Source organism: Coturnix japonica, chromosome 3 (genome assembly GCF_054131305.1).
Source record: "Coturnix japonica strain WE chromosome 3, WE-NBRP24, whole genome shotgun sequence".
NCBI classification, from domain to species: Eukaryota; Metazoa; Chordata; class Aves; order Galliformes; family Phasianidae; genus Coturnix; species Coturnix japonica.
Genome location: NC_140665.1, coordinates 65686542 through 65698861, shown reverse-complemented (window position 1 = coordinate 65698861; position 12320 = coordinate 65686542).

The following is a 12320-nucleotide window of genomic DNA, read 5'->3' as shown; positions in this document are numbered from 1 at the left end:
CGAATATTCGTGTCTCAAAGGCAAAAACTTGTTCTTCTTGTCCCTTGCCAGACAGTACTCACTAGCTCCAAGGAAAGAGGGCACTTCTTTTCCAGCTGCAGCCTCTGAGAAGGAGAGCAAAATAACTGATTGGCAGTGATAACTCAGGAAACAAATCATCTGTTTCATAATATTAAGTCCTAGAAAGAAAAAAAAATATGAGCTCTGGGAGGAAATCCAGTGGCCAGAAGAAAATATGAGGTGTGCATTCACACAACAAACACAAATAGCTGAGTGATAGTTATTGAAAAGAAATTGAAACAAATGGAAACAAATAAAACCTCGTATTTTGCATATACACATACATACACCATTTTGCCACAAAAACAGCTTTTTTTGGCTAATAAATGATTTTTTGTTGTTGTCTTTAAAGTAAGAAAAGCTGAAGTACAGAAATCATAGTGAACATAAGGGATTTCTCAGCCTGAGCAATGAAAGAGGCCAGTAACTCTCCCTGAATATCCATATATGCAAAAACACCACAGTCATTTGGGTAAGAAGTATTATGAACAGATATCTAGACAGAGACATAAATCTTACATGACAAAATATGAATTATTCAAATTTGTATTTCCTTTCAAAGCAGGCAATAAAATCCCTGACTTTGAAAGTGTTCTGGATTATTTCAATTAATTCATTTTTGATTATCAACCATAAAGCTGTTTTCTGCATTATTACTTAGGAAGTCATTATACAGAGTTACAACTTGAACTTTCAAATGCAGTTAAATGTATGTGTTTTATCATACACTACAATCCAAGAAATGGTTTCACCTCTCAGTAGCCCAGGCAGGTGTGATCCATTCATGGGGAGTGAATACCCAGCAAAGTCTCTCCCATCTCCTTATCTTTCATGTTTCAGCTTTACCTTACCCTTCTCCTACTACTGCCTTTGTTTCAGAAATAAGTTAAACCCCATCTGTAGGGTTTATTCCTTTCTCTGAAAGCATGACACTAAAGTAGGACCTGTTTGGAAAGCTCATTCCACTCCCAAGCTCCAAAGTGCTGACAGATCTTGATCAGTCATGAAGTGTTACATGGAAAACTTTGTCTAAAGTTTTATAAATCTTATATTAAAATTTTATTTCCCCAAAACACAGTACTACTGAAATAATATTCAGCTTGAATCTTCTTGGAGGTCAGAAAGAGGGACAAGAGCCAGAGGATAGATTCATTCTTCCACCTAAATCTTTTCAATATGTCATTTTATTTCTACTGTTATAGCTTTTCATCGTACAACTGCCGAACTACCTCCTTCCACTGTAACTGAATCCAAATATTTTATTTGCCTTAACTGAAGATATCAAGATTTTTGGTTTGGACCACACTTACCCTGCAGGCAGCAGAAAACTACTCTCTTCTTATTCCTATTTTTCTGTTTCTTATTTTTCCTTCCTATTCAAAAAGCAGCCAAATTTATTTATTTATTTGTTTGTTTGTTTTTTACTTCAGTGGCAGGGCAGGGAAGAGACTGAGTTCAGGGAGAAAATCTGTGAATGTGCTAAGCTGTTTTCGCTGATCTGGACTTTGCTTTCTTGTCCAAAGGCAGCTGCATTCCTTATTACTACGTACTTATTATTGGGGTATTAAGCAATCCTTATTCATAAATGATACTACAAAGGAGGCAGTTGTGCAGCAAGGAAATTTGCTGCTATTATGAACTTATGCAGAACCATGCAATAAAATGGCAGGTGAAATTCAATGGAGATAAATGCATAGCTACTGAAGTCTATTCAGGGTGCCTGCACATAATAATAAAGATAAAATTTAAAATGAAAATTTCAAAATGAACAGAGAAGCCTAAACACAGTACATAGTTTAGAAATGAAATGACATACACTTTTGTGCACCTGAGAGCAAACAGAGACTGGCTGCTCACTGTCTTTCCCTGTACAAGAAAAAGGGCCCAACTCAGAGGAATCTCATAGAAGCTAAAGTTAAGCCCCGGCAAAAGGAAGGGGTTCATCCTACAAAAGATTCTGAGTGGATGGACCTTCAGTCTGAACTGTTACAGTAAATCTTGTGTTCCACATGCATCCTTATTCATACAGTAAATTGAGTGTTACATGGGTTTATTGAGAGCCCACAGGACAATACAGTTCAACACTGGACTTACTAAGTCCGCCATGCACAAAATGCTGTTGCCAGCCTGTGTTGGCCAGCAGTGATTGAATTTTCCCTCAAAAGGAATGAACAAAAGAACAGGCAGAGCACATAATTCCTCCCTAAAATATTATCCAGAAATTTGTAACACCAATTCTTCTTCCCAATCACTGTCTGTATCCAGTCATTAAAAAGGAAATACTAAGGAAAACTTTTGGGAGCTTAGGAGCTATTATTTCATTCTATTTCAAATACTGAAGTAAAGCACAAATCACTCAGTCAGTTCAACACCAGTGCTTCTATAGCCAGGCTGCCTTTTAAAATACTTTTATAAAGTGTTCAGATCCTATCCTTACGACCCTCCTGTAACAACTATGAGAATTCTAATACCTACAGGGTCTATTTAGAAAAATATTGACTTGCATTTCATATTAAATTCCAAGTATTCATTATAAGGGGGAAAAAAACCCAAAAGCTAGAAGATTTACTGGATGCCATTAAGTAAGCCTAATTAAAAAATTTAATCTGTCTGAAATTGAATCAATTCTGGTGGCGTTAGGCTGTGTTACATGTAAGGGAAAATAAACAAATAAATAAAATAAATAAGTAGTTGTCCAAATTGTTACACTTAATGATTGGGCACAGAAGAAATGAACAAATTCTCTAAAATAATTAGAAAGATATTAGAAAATAGCTAATTTCTTAGTTGAGTGCCTCACATGGTAGAGGAATACAGATTGCCAGGTTTCTCATTTGACTACAAATAATGGGAAGGAGGTTTCAAAGTGTAAAAGTTATCAGTGGTCGCACTCTTAGAAATAAAATACAAATCAGTGAGAACACCATTTCATACAGGGGAAAGAAAGAATTTCTACCTTTGACATTTGCTTTAGCTAAGAGCTGGGACAATCCCATTTTATTTGCATAGGTTTTGGCAGAAAGCACAATTTACACTTGTTTTTTCAAGGCATTCATACTGGTATATTGCAAGCTACACAGGGGCTTCCCTGTGCTTGGCCAACCAGGAAACAGAAATATTTCCTCTCAGCTTGCGATCAGTCACAAAAACTTGAGATTATTTGGAGGATTTGGTTTTGCCTGGCCACTGCAAAACATTTCCCAGCCCTGATGTGACAGTAACTAATGCTCACAGAACCTTACGCAGCTCTGCCACCCCGTGCTCAGTGGTGGCTGATTCTGTCACATGCATTCCTCACTGGGGGCTGCTACCATCTTATTTGGTGATGTCTTTGGGAATAAAGTTCTGCCACCAGACACACTTCAAACAAAGTTTTCTCTGAAACAGCTCCCTTTGCAATTGGATTGGGGGGAACACCTGATAGATAGGAGCAGAGCAGCTGCCACAAGCAGTTATGGCAGTGGCCCACCTGGGTCAGTGTTCTGACAGCAGCTGTTCCCCAGGGCAGAGGTTTCTCTCCACCATCATACATTACTTTGCTTTCAGTTACAGAGTTCGCATGTCTGAGTCAGTGAGATGTTGGGCTGCCTTAAGTGTGTCAGTCAGGATCTGTAAGCTCGTGAGGCTGCACCACACATCACAACTGCGATGTCCCCAAGGGCTGTAGCTGCAGCAATGCTTTTTCATAGCATTATTATTAGCAACCCCAGCAGACCTCAAGTAAGACAGGAATCTTATTGTCCTAACACCGTATAACGCTTTTTGAAAGGTACTCTACGCCCAGAAGCACTTATGCCATAAAGTAGTTAGATAAGCAAGGGAGAGGAGGGTGGCAGAGTTCTAGATCCTTGACCAAAAGCACTTTAGATTTAATTTAAAACAATCATAGCAAAATAAAATTCATACTCCTGATGTTTGGTACAGAGTCTGAGGCTGAGTGTTCCCAATAACTTTTCTCTCTATTCCAGAACACAAGGTAATACTTTGTCTATGATTTTTTGTATACGATACTTTCCTTAAGATCCTATTGTTGCAGTAATAAACCTCAACTTCTATCTTTAATATCTATAGATCAAACAACTTCTAATAATAACAGTGCTTTGACAGAATGAATTAGATTAGTAAGCATGGCTCATCTTTGAGTTTACTAAGGAAAATCTCAGTGAGAACTCTTCCAGATACGTCACACCAGAAAATAAAAAAAAAATAAAAATTAAAAAAAAGCCACAATTCTAATGAATTATTTTCACAGGCACAATTCAAATCCACAATTCAAAATTAGCAGACACTTCTTCCTTGACACCAGGCTGTAAAATAATGATAAATCATGGACCCAGAAAAGGAGGTATTTATCCTAATACCCTCTTTGATACAAGAATAATGCATGGAAGAAAAAATACTAAATTTCTGCCATGGTGACGAACACCAGCCTACAGAGATCGTGGAGATTTAAATATACATCAGTGAGAGTATTAAATAACATTTTATAGCATTTAGAGAGAAGGTTTGGGCTTGAGAGAAGTGGTTATAAAAGCTGGCAATGTGCATACATAAAGTTTCAATCAGAAAAAAAAGAAAGAAAACTGGAGCTAGACACAGACTATCCATTCAGCTTTTGGACGGTGATCAAAATGGGGTATTTGCCTCAGTTTGATTACAATGCACAGTGGTCAACAGCCAAAAACTGCAGACAGTACTACAGTCTTTGTTTACTATAATTACCAAGTTAGCAGGTGTACCATAACTGTAGTTATGAGTGGAAATAACTGTAGTTTTATGAGAAGAAATGTCTTCCTCGAGGGTTAAAAAATGGTGAATTGGTTCAAGTCACCTCAACAAGTAAATTGTCCTGTACTTGAACTTTTCCACAAATAACCACATACAATATCCATATATCCTCAAACTACTTTGGGATATTAAAAAAAAAATTAAAAAAAAAAATAAAATCACCCTTTGAAGGGATCTTTCTCAGCTGCTGTGAAGGGAGCTTGGATGACCAAGATTTAATACATAACTTCTAGGCAGCTTAAAAAAAGTAAAAGCAATCCTATCTTAAGGATAGCTTCGGGAGCTGTGCTTAAGCCCCTCTGCTACACCTGAAGGGCTAGGCAACACAGGGTCCATGCTTCTGCTCCTTCCCACCAGCATCCCTTCAGGCAGGTGTAACACAACAAGTAAAATGTTGCATGGCATGGGGATCTCACTTGGAAATCTGTGATTTCCTCAGAAATATTCCTGGATGTCATTTCTTTCTCATATTAATGTCATCTCATGTAGAGATGTGGTTGGACCAGGCAAGCTTACACTCACTTTAATTTCTCTGTTTCAGGCCCTGTTGCTGTGGATGAGGCAAAAACAGCTCACTGTGCTAGCCAGCCAAACAAGCACCTGCATCCTCAGGACAAGCCCAAGTACAACACAGTCACTGTACCTGCAGACCTGCAGGTGCTACATGTGCATCTCCCAGCAACTGCCCAATATAACAGAACACAGCTCTCATCAGAAGGAAATGACAATTCTTGCCATATTTTTTCAAGCTTTTTTTTTCTTTTGTATGAGTAAACCAGGCACAAATTCAGCACAGCCAAACACTGATTTACTGCCACTCTTCTCATTTTACCACCTTAATAAAACATCCAGAAAACGAGAATGGATGAATATAAAATTATTGCTGATAATAAAACAGAGTCCAAAGATGCATTTTCCCCATATTATTACTCTATGACAGTCCCAAACACTAAAACTGCTATTGAACATCACTTACTGTTTGTTTGACTCTGGTAAAGAACTATGACACTTATCCATCCACACATTTTCACCAGCTTTTCCCAGGGACAGGCAAAGTAACCTAGGGTGTACTCTCTGCCTCATCGTGGGACACTGGATTACAAATTCAGTCAATATCTGTATTTCCATATTCTATCATAATTTTTAATATTCTGAAAAGAAGGAACAGATTCTGCATACATGCACATCAAAACAAGAAACCCAACAATGAACTTACAACAACAACAAATGTGGAAAATAAATGTAACAGCACAGTGCTGACAATAATTAGAGAGGCAACACCAACTACCAAAAGGCTCCACTGACAAATCCTCTGTACTCTGTGCTGTGTATAGGCACTACTTTATGTCTTCTTGTCCCTGGCAACAAAACTACAGAGCTGTGATATTTGCTGAACAAAGTCTGTACCCTTCTGACTGCTTCCTCTCCCTCTGACTGACCTGGGTCATACTTCCCAGACATTCAGGTACTTGTGAGGTCCCACACTGATTTATCCAAACACATCTGGGGGTAGGGCAGATGCTTAAATAAGTATGCTGCACACATCTAAAGAATGCCACTGAAATGGCACTCAGCTTTCTCAGTCTTTTTAACATGAGTTATACAGTGATGAAAACAACCAAACCAGCTTAAAAATGCTGAAGATGAAATGTTTAAAAATAACAATTCCATTCACACAGGAATGCTGCAGTAGTTCCAGATTTGCCATTTGAGGAGAGAGAGCAAAATTTTCTTCCTTGTTTTGCCACAGTAAGACATTAGTGACATTTAGAACAAATGATCATTCCTGAACAAGGCAGTTATGTTACAATACAGTTTACAACATGGAGATTTATTTTAGCTTGAGGCAAAGTTAAGATTAAAGAGATGGTGCCTCTATGACTACAAAGGCTCGTAAAACACTAAGCTATTATCATGACCTTAATATAGAACTTAGGATTCAAGACATCAGTGGTTATAATAGTCTTATATTCATTTAAAATTCAGCTACAGTTTGTCACAGTCCCCTTTTAGTTTTCATCTAAACTACCCTGAACTTTAGCTGCACAAAGTATTTATTATTTCTTTATTAGCTGCAAAATTCACAAGGTCCAAAGGTGGGAAGCATCAAGTCCCTGAGAAATCCGAAAAGCAACTGCAATATTATCCAGGCTGTCCTCTTGTGCTGCCTTTTTACAGTAGAAGGTCAATTTACAGCATAATAGAAAACAGAATTACTACAATTTCAGGCTTGCCATGCAGAAATACATTTGCAGAGCACTGAAGACTGAGACAAATTTTCACACCACAACCTTGCAGTCATTAATAAAGAAGATTGTGGTCTATGTTTGTAGATGCGTGTTGCTCTTAAAAAATATCAAATCAGCTTTTCCTTGAGGATGTAGGGAGAGAAATGAGTTTGTCTGCAGGAGCTGTGGGTTCCAAGTCCGTAAAAATCATTGTGTTAGACAAGATAAACTTTTGCATCTTCTGTTTGAAGGTCACCTTCAGAATGGTAATTATCAGATTGTAATGATTTGAGTGTTCCAGACTGAACCCTCATTTCACCTTCTGCAAACATAAGGGCTGTTTTTATAGGGCAAAACTATACAGGCATAAGAAATGCTAGTCTTCTGAAAGCAGAATTGCACAAACTCTCTGTAGCACGAATATAATCAACAACAAAAGCTCTGTGAGAAACAAACTCCTACTGGTCACTGGGCAAGAGAGGCATTAATTAATATATATCTGAATTGATGGCCATAGGTGCCAAGTAAGGCTACATGATAGTCCTCACGTCATAAAGTCTGGATTTCTAGCTATAGTAACAGGAACTTTTAAGAAGGTTTCTATTTGTTGCAAAGAAATGATGAAACTATGAAAGCTACTCTCAGAATTCTAGAGACTACAGAAATACATACATATTTATACCTTTAAGCCACTACATGCAAAGTAGATGTTTTTAATAGAAATACATAGAAAGCATGTCCCACTGGCTAGGATTTCCTGGCAACACTATTCATTTTCTCTGCCATTCTTCCTCATCAGACTGCTAGCATGATGTTGTTTTGGTGTGGCTTAGTAATGTGTTCCCCCTCACAACTACTGTCTTTCCAGCATAATGCTGAGGATCTTCAACTTACAGGTAACTTCAGGGCCCAGCAGTGGAGTTCCCAATAGGAACCACAACTCACACCTCGGAGGGCAAAATGCCAATTTGCATGGTAAGGAACACCTATGAACGTTAGATTTGGACTGTATTGAATCAAAAGCTGCAAGTTTTCAAAAATAGGAGGAAATAACTCAGCTAAGTGCTTGTTCTTCAGTGGATACTTTTGCAAAATATGAGGTATGGCAGAAAGTCTTTCTTCACTCACCCCAAGCCGTAATACCTCTTTCTGGCTTTTCCTTTTCACTTATGCCACTTTTTATTCTCCTCAATCCCATCCCCACTCTATTTTCTGCAATGCATTCTTACAGACAGGAATGAATAATGGAAGCAATCAAAAGGCCATCCAAGGATCAAAAACCTTAAGCTGTTGTTTTCAAGCTTTATTTATGTTTATTAAACTTTCCTAGCTCATTTTATTATTTCTCTGCTTACCCACCCAGCTAAACACCTCTTTGGTGAATAATAAAATAATTCAAATAACAGAAAAGCAGACATCTGATCCAATTTCACTTGGCAAGCCAGAATGAATGGGAAATACCAGATAATTATGAAAAAAAAAACCAAACAATCATACAACCACAAGTATTTTGTAAATCTAAAGACCTCACCATCTGACTATTTCTATTTCCTTCTATGTGTTCCAAGCCTTCCAAAAATGGAATGATATATATGTATCAGGGCGTAAAATCTTATTATCTGCATGTTTTTCCATACCTGCCCATGTCAGCATCCACAATTGATCAAATTTATAAGTCTTGGTTTTAAAATGGCCTTTAAATAACAAAGATGGAAAGTGCCAAAAATGATATCAGCAAATATTCTTGACAAAGGAAATGGGTAAAGAGTTGCTATTCTGGTTTACATTGCCATTAATAAAAGATGAAGAGATTAATTTCAGTATCTTTTCACAGTTTATTAGTAGACTGATCACTAGGACAGTGTTAATTCATAGATGCTTCACTTCTTCATGCAAACAAAGATCAGTTTTAATAAAATGGAGTCTGCCTGATTTCCTTCAACCACCTTGCTTTATTAATAGCACATAATTTGCTACCCTGGCCTCACAGTGCTGTTGCTGATCCTTAGATACAAAAGGTGTTGTCTTAATAAGTAACATAAGAGCAAGTTTGAAGTGCTTGGGCTACTGAGAGAAAACAGGCATTTTGAAAACTGATGTCTCTGGGCTAAGGTTTGCACCTCCTGACCCAGGCCATGCTCTGTAGATCACAATTAGGCTAATGAGGTTGCACATACCGTTTGATTTCTAACACTTTTCCATTATTCATGGCAGAGAAGGGGGAATATCAGGCTGTGCAGCTCCATCCTGAGAATCCCTGAGCAGACAGGTTAACCACCTCCATTCTAAGGCATCTGGGAAAAGGGGTTCCCCTTCCCTCCCCCCCGAAGCACCACTTCCAATTGCTTTTTAGTCATTCTGTACACTGAAATTCATACAAACAGATAATCTTTGAGCGTATCAACTGCCCTCTATTCAAATTAAGTGAAAGAGACAAGCATCACTTTAGCTTCAGCTAAAACAACAGAAAACAGCTCGTGGGTTAGATCACAAGCACACCCAGATCACACCAAGCCAGCAATATATACAAGGGCAGGGGGCTCAAACAATTGCAAAACTTCACTCACAGTTGAAGCAATTCATGAATTTACCTCCACTTCATACAAAGAAAATGCAGCTGACAAAAACAGCAGCCTGCAAACCACTCCTGCAAGAAGTACCATGTCTCACCATGTGGTGACACCAATTATACAGACCCTGTGATGCTGAATGGATTGGTAGAAGGCAAAGGACAACAACAAGGCTGGACTGAAGGCAAAAGAAGTATCTTCTGCTGTTTACAACCAGGGAAACAAAACTTACAACAAAGGACATGGGATTTTCCCTGATTTATTATCTATGTTGGACCTTGGCTCCCAGGGGAGAAAACTCTCAGTCCTCTGGGGGAAAAAGATTGAAAAAATAAATAAATGTATGCCCCGGTGGCGCAAGTGGTAGGAATGCCGTGTTGCAACACCAGGGCCCGGGTGTTCGAATACCCCTGTGGCACAAGTGGTAGAAGTGCCACTCTGCAGCACAGAGGTTCGAATCCCAGGGGTTGGACTTGATGATCTCTAAGGTCCCTTCCAACCCGCATGAGATTATTCCTATTACTAAATAAAATTGTTTATACTTTCACATTTTTATCTCTTCTCCTCATTTCCAGGCACTGAGAGTTAGTAGGCAAAAGAAAGAGGTCATCTATTTCAGGAGTACTTAACCAATGTAAATCACATTACTGACTTTTTTTTATCATTTGAAAATTTCCAATACAAAATAACATGCCATTATTTCAGAAATTATGGTAAAGTTGCACTGTTATTACAACCACTGAAAGAACGGAATACACTGATGCAGTTCAGTGTCAGCTACGAAACAGAAAACTTTAAGAGTTTTTGCGTTTGAAGTTATCTCAGAAAATACATTGTGTGTCATGACAATAAATTGTTGATTAGTAGCAATTTAATAGCATTTAGTAAATAGAGGCAAGCAAAACTATTCATTACAGAATCCTCTGGATATCCAGCAATCTAAATAAGAAGAAAAAAAATTAAGTGGCAGAAAGAAGAAACTTTGTTGGCGGTTTTACCCATAAAGAACTATAAGGTCTTTAGTGACATAATCTTGGTCTTTCCTCTGGCAGCAATACCTGAAGTACATCCAAGCACACTGCAATTCCACGCATTTCTAAAATTCGAACTTTCTAGAGAACAGGCTTTAATTGACCTTTTCTATCCTATTTCAAGGTTTTATTTTGTCCTAGTAATCAGTCATACGAGTCTTATACAACAGCAATGTAAGCATGTCAAATTTCTCATTGGATATGAGTAAACAACAGCAACACTGAGTGTAGTTTTACACATGCTTCAACTTTGTAATCCTTCCATAAGACCTACTGTCACTTCATACAAACGCTTGGATTTCAGAATCAAAATCATTCCCAAGGACCTGCAAATCTGCAAGTATGTTTAGCCAAGTGATAAATCAGACCAATTAAACCATCACTGAAACTGTCCATCCTTTAAGAGAGGAGCTTTACTCAAATTAAATATATATCATACTTAAAACTAAGATTTTAATCTGCATTAGCAAGTTTTCACTAATCTGTACGTGTAGGCAGTCTTGGTAACCTGAAGGAACTACATGTAGGAAACCCCTTCAAATTCAGTTTCCTTACACACAAAATGACCCTAAGATCTTAGTTGCTGCCACTTTTTGTAGTATATAGATCTCTGTGTCTGATAACACCTCCCACTTATGTCCGTGGTTGTTTTTCCTACCTCAGTTGCTGCATCCTTTCCTTTATATTTCCAAGGACGTTTGCTTTCTTTATCTCTTTTTGTTCCACTTAGGGATGTTTTAAATCACACAGTGGCAGCTACTCTTCCCATTACTTTTAATGGTTCAGTCTTTGGTTACTCATGCAAATGTATTGCAAGCTGAAGACTACTCAGCCTAAACGACATCCCCTAATGGCCCTCTTAGGATAAAGGTGGCAGCCATCCAAATTGAGGTCTGATACGTGCCTCCACCAGTCAGCACCACCAAGGATGCAATCAGTACCACAGATAATGTTCTTTCTGGTTTACAGCCTTGATCAGCACAAGAAATACCTGCATGGTCTCAGCTCTTTGGGCAAGTTGTTAGTTTGATGCTTCTTATCACTCAGACATTAATGATTCCAACAGTTGCTGACAAAGTTTCCTACATTTGCATTAGCAGTGAAACTACCTAGGTGGACCTTTAAAGCCAGGAGTATTCAATAGGAATTGCTGTTTGGGTAGCACAGCCTTGCTTTTACTATGCAACTCAGATTACGGGCACAGAGTTCCTACTCTACCTTTCTTTTCTGCTACATTCTACAGGCCAGGAAGAGTGGTAGCAAAGCTCCCAGGGGGTGCAGAAGTGAACAAGGACAAGCATAGGTCCAGCATGCCTCAAATTTTCCTGACTGGCATCCAAAAAGTGAAAACAGCAAATGATGAAATTTTTCTTTTAGCTGTACACTGAAGGAATAAAAGTTAAAAGGCAAACGTCAAAGTCAAATGTCAAAAATTTAGTCTCCAGATCTATTTTTAACAGTACTCAAATAAAGGTACCATATACCAAAAAAATATATCACTTGACTCAGGAAGTACCCATTAGGAATCATACTGGTTGCATCCAGATCTAAAAGGCTTTTTGCTCCAAAATTAGGCCACATGCTGCTTAGATCCAGTGCTAACTGTGCTACTCAGACTGCACCTTCTTTCATTTCCTTGAGCA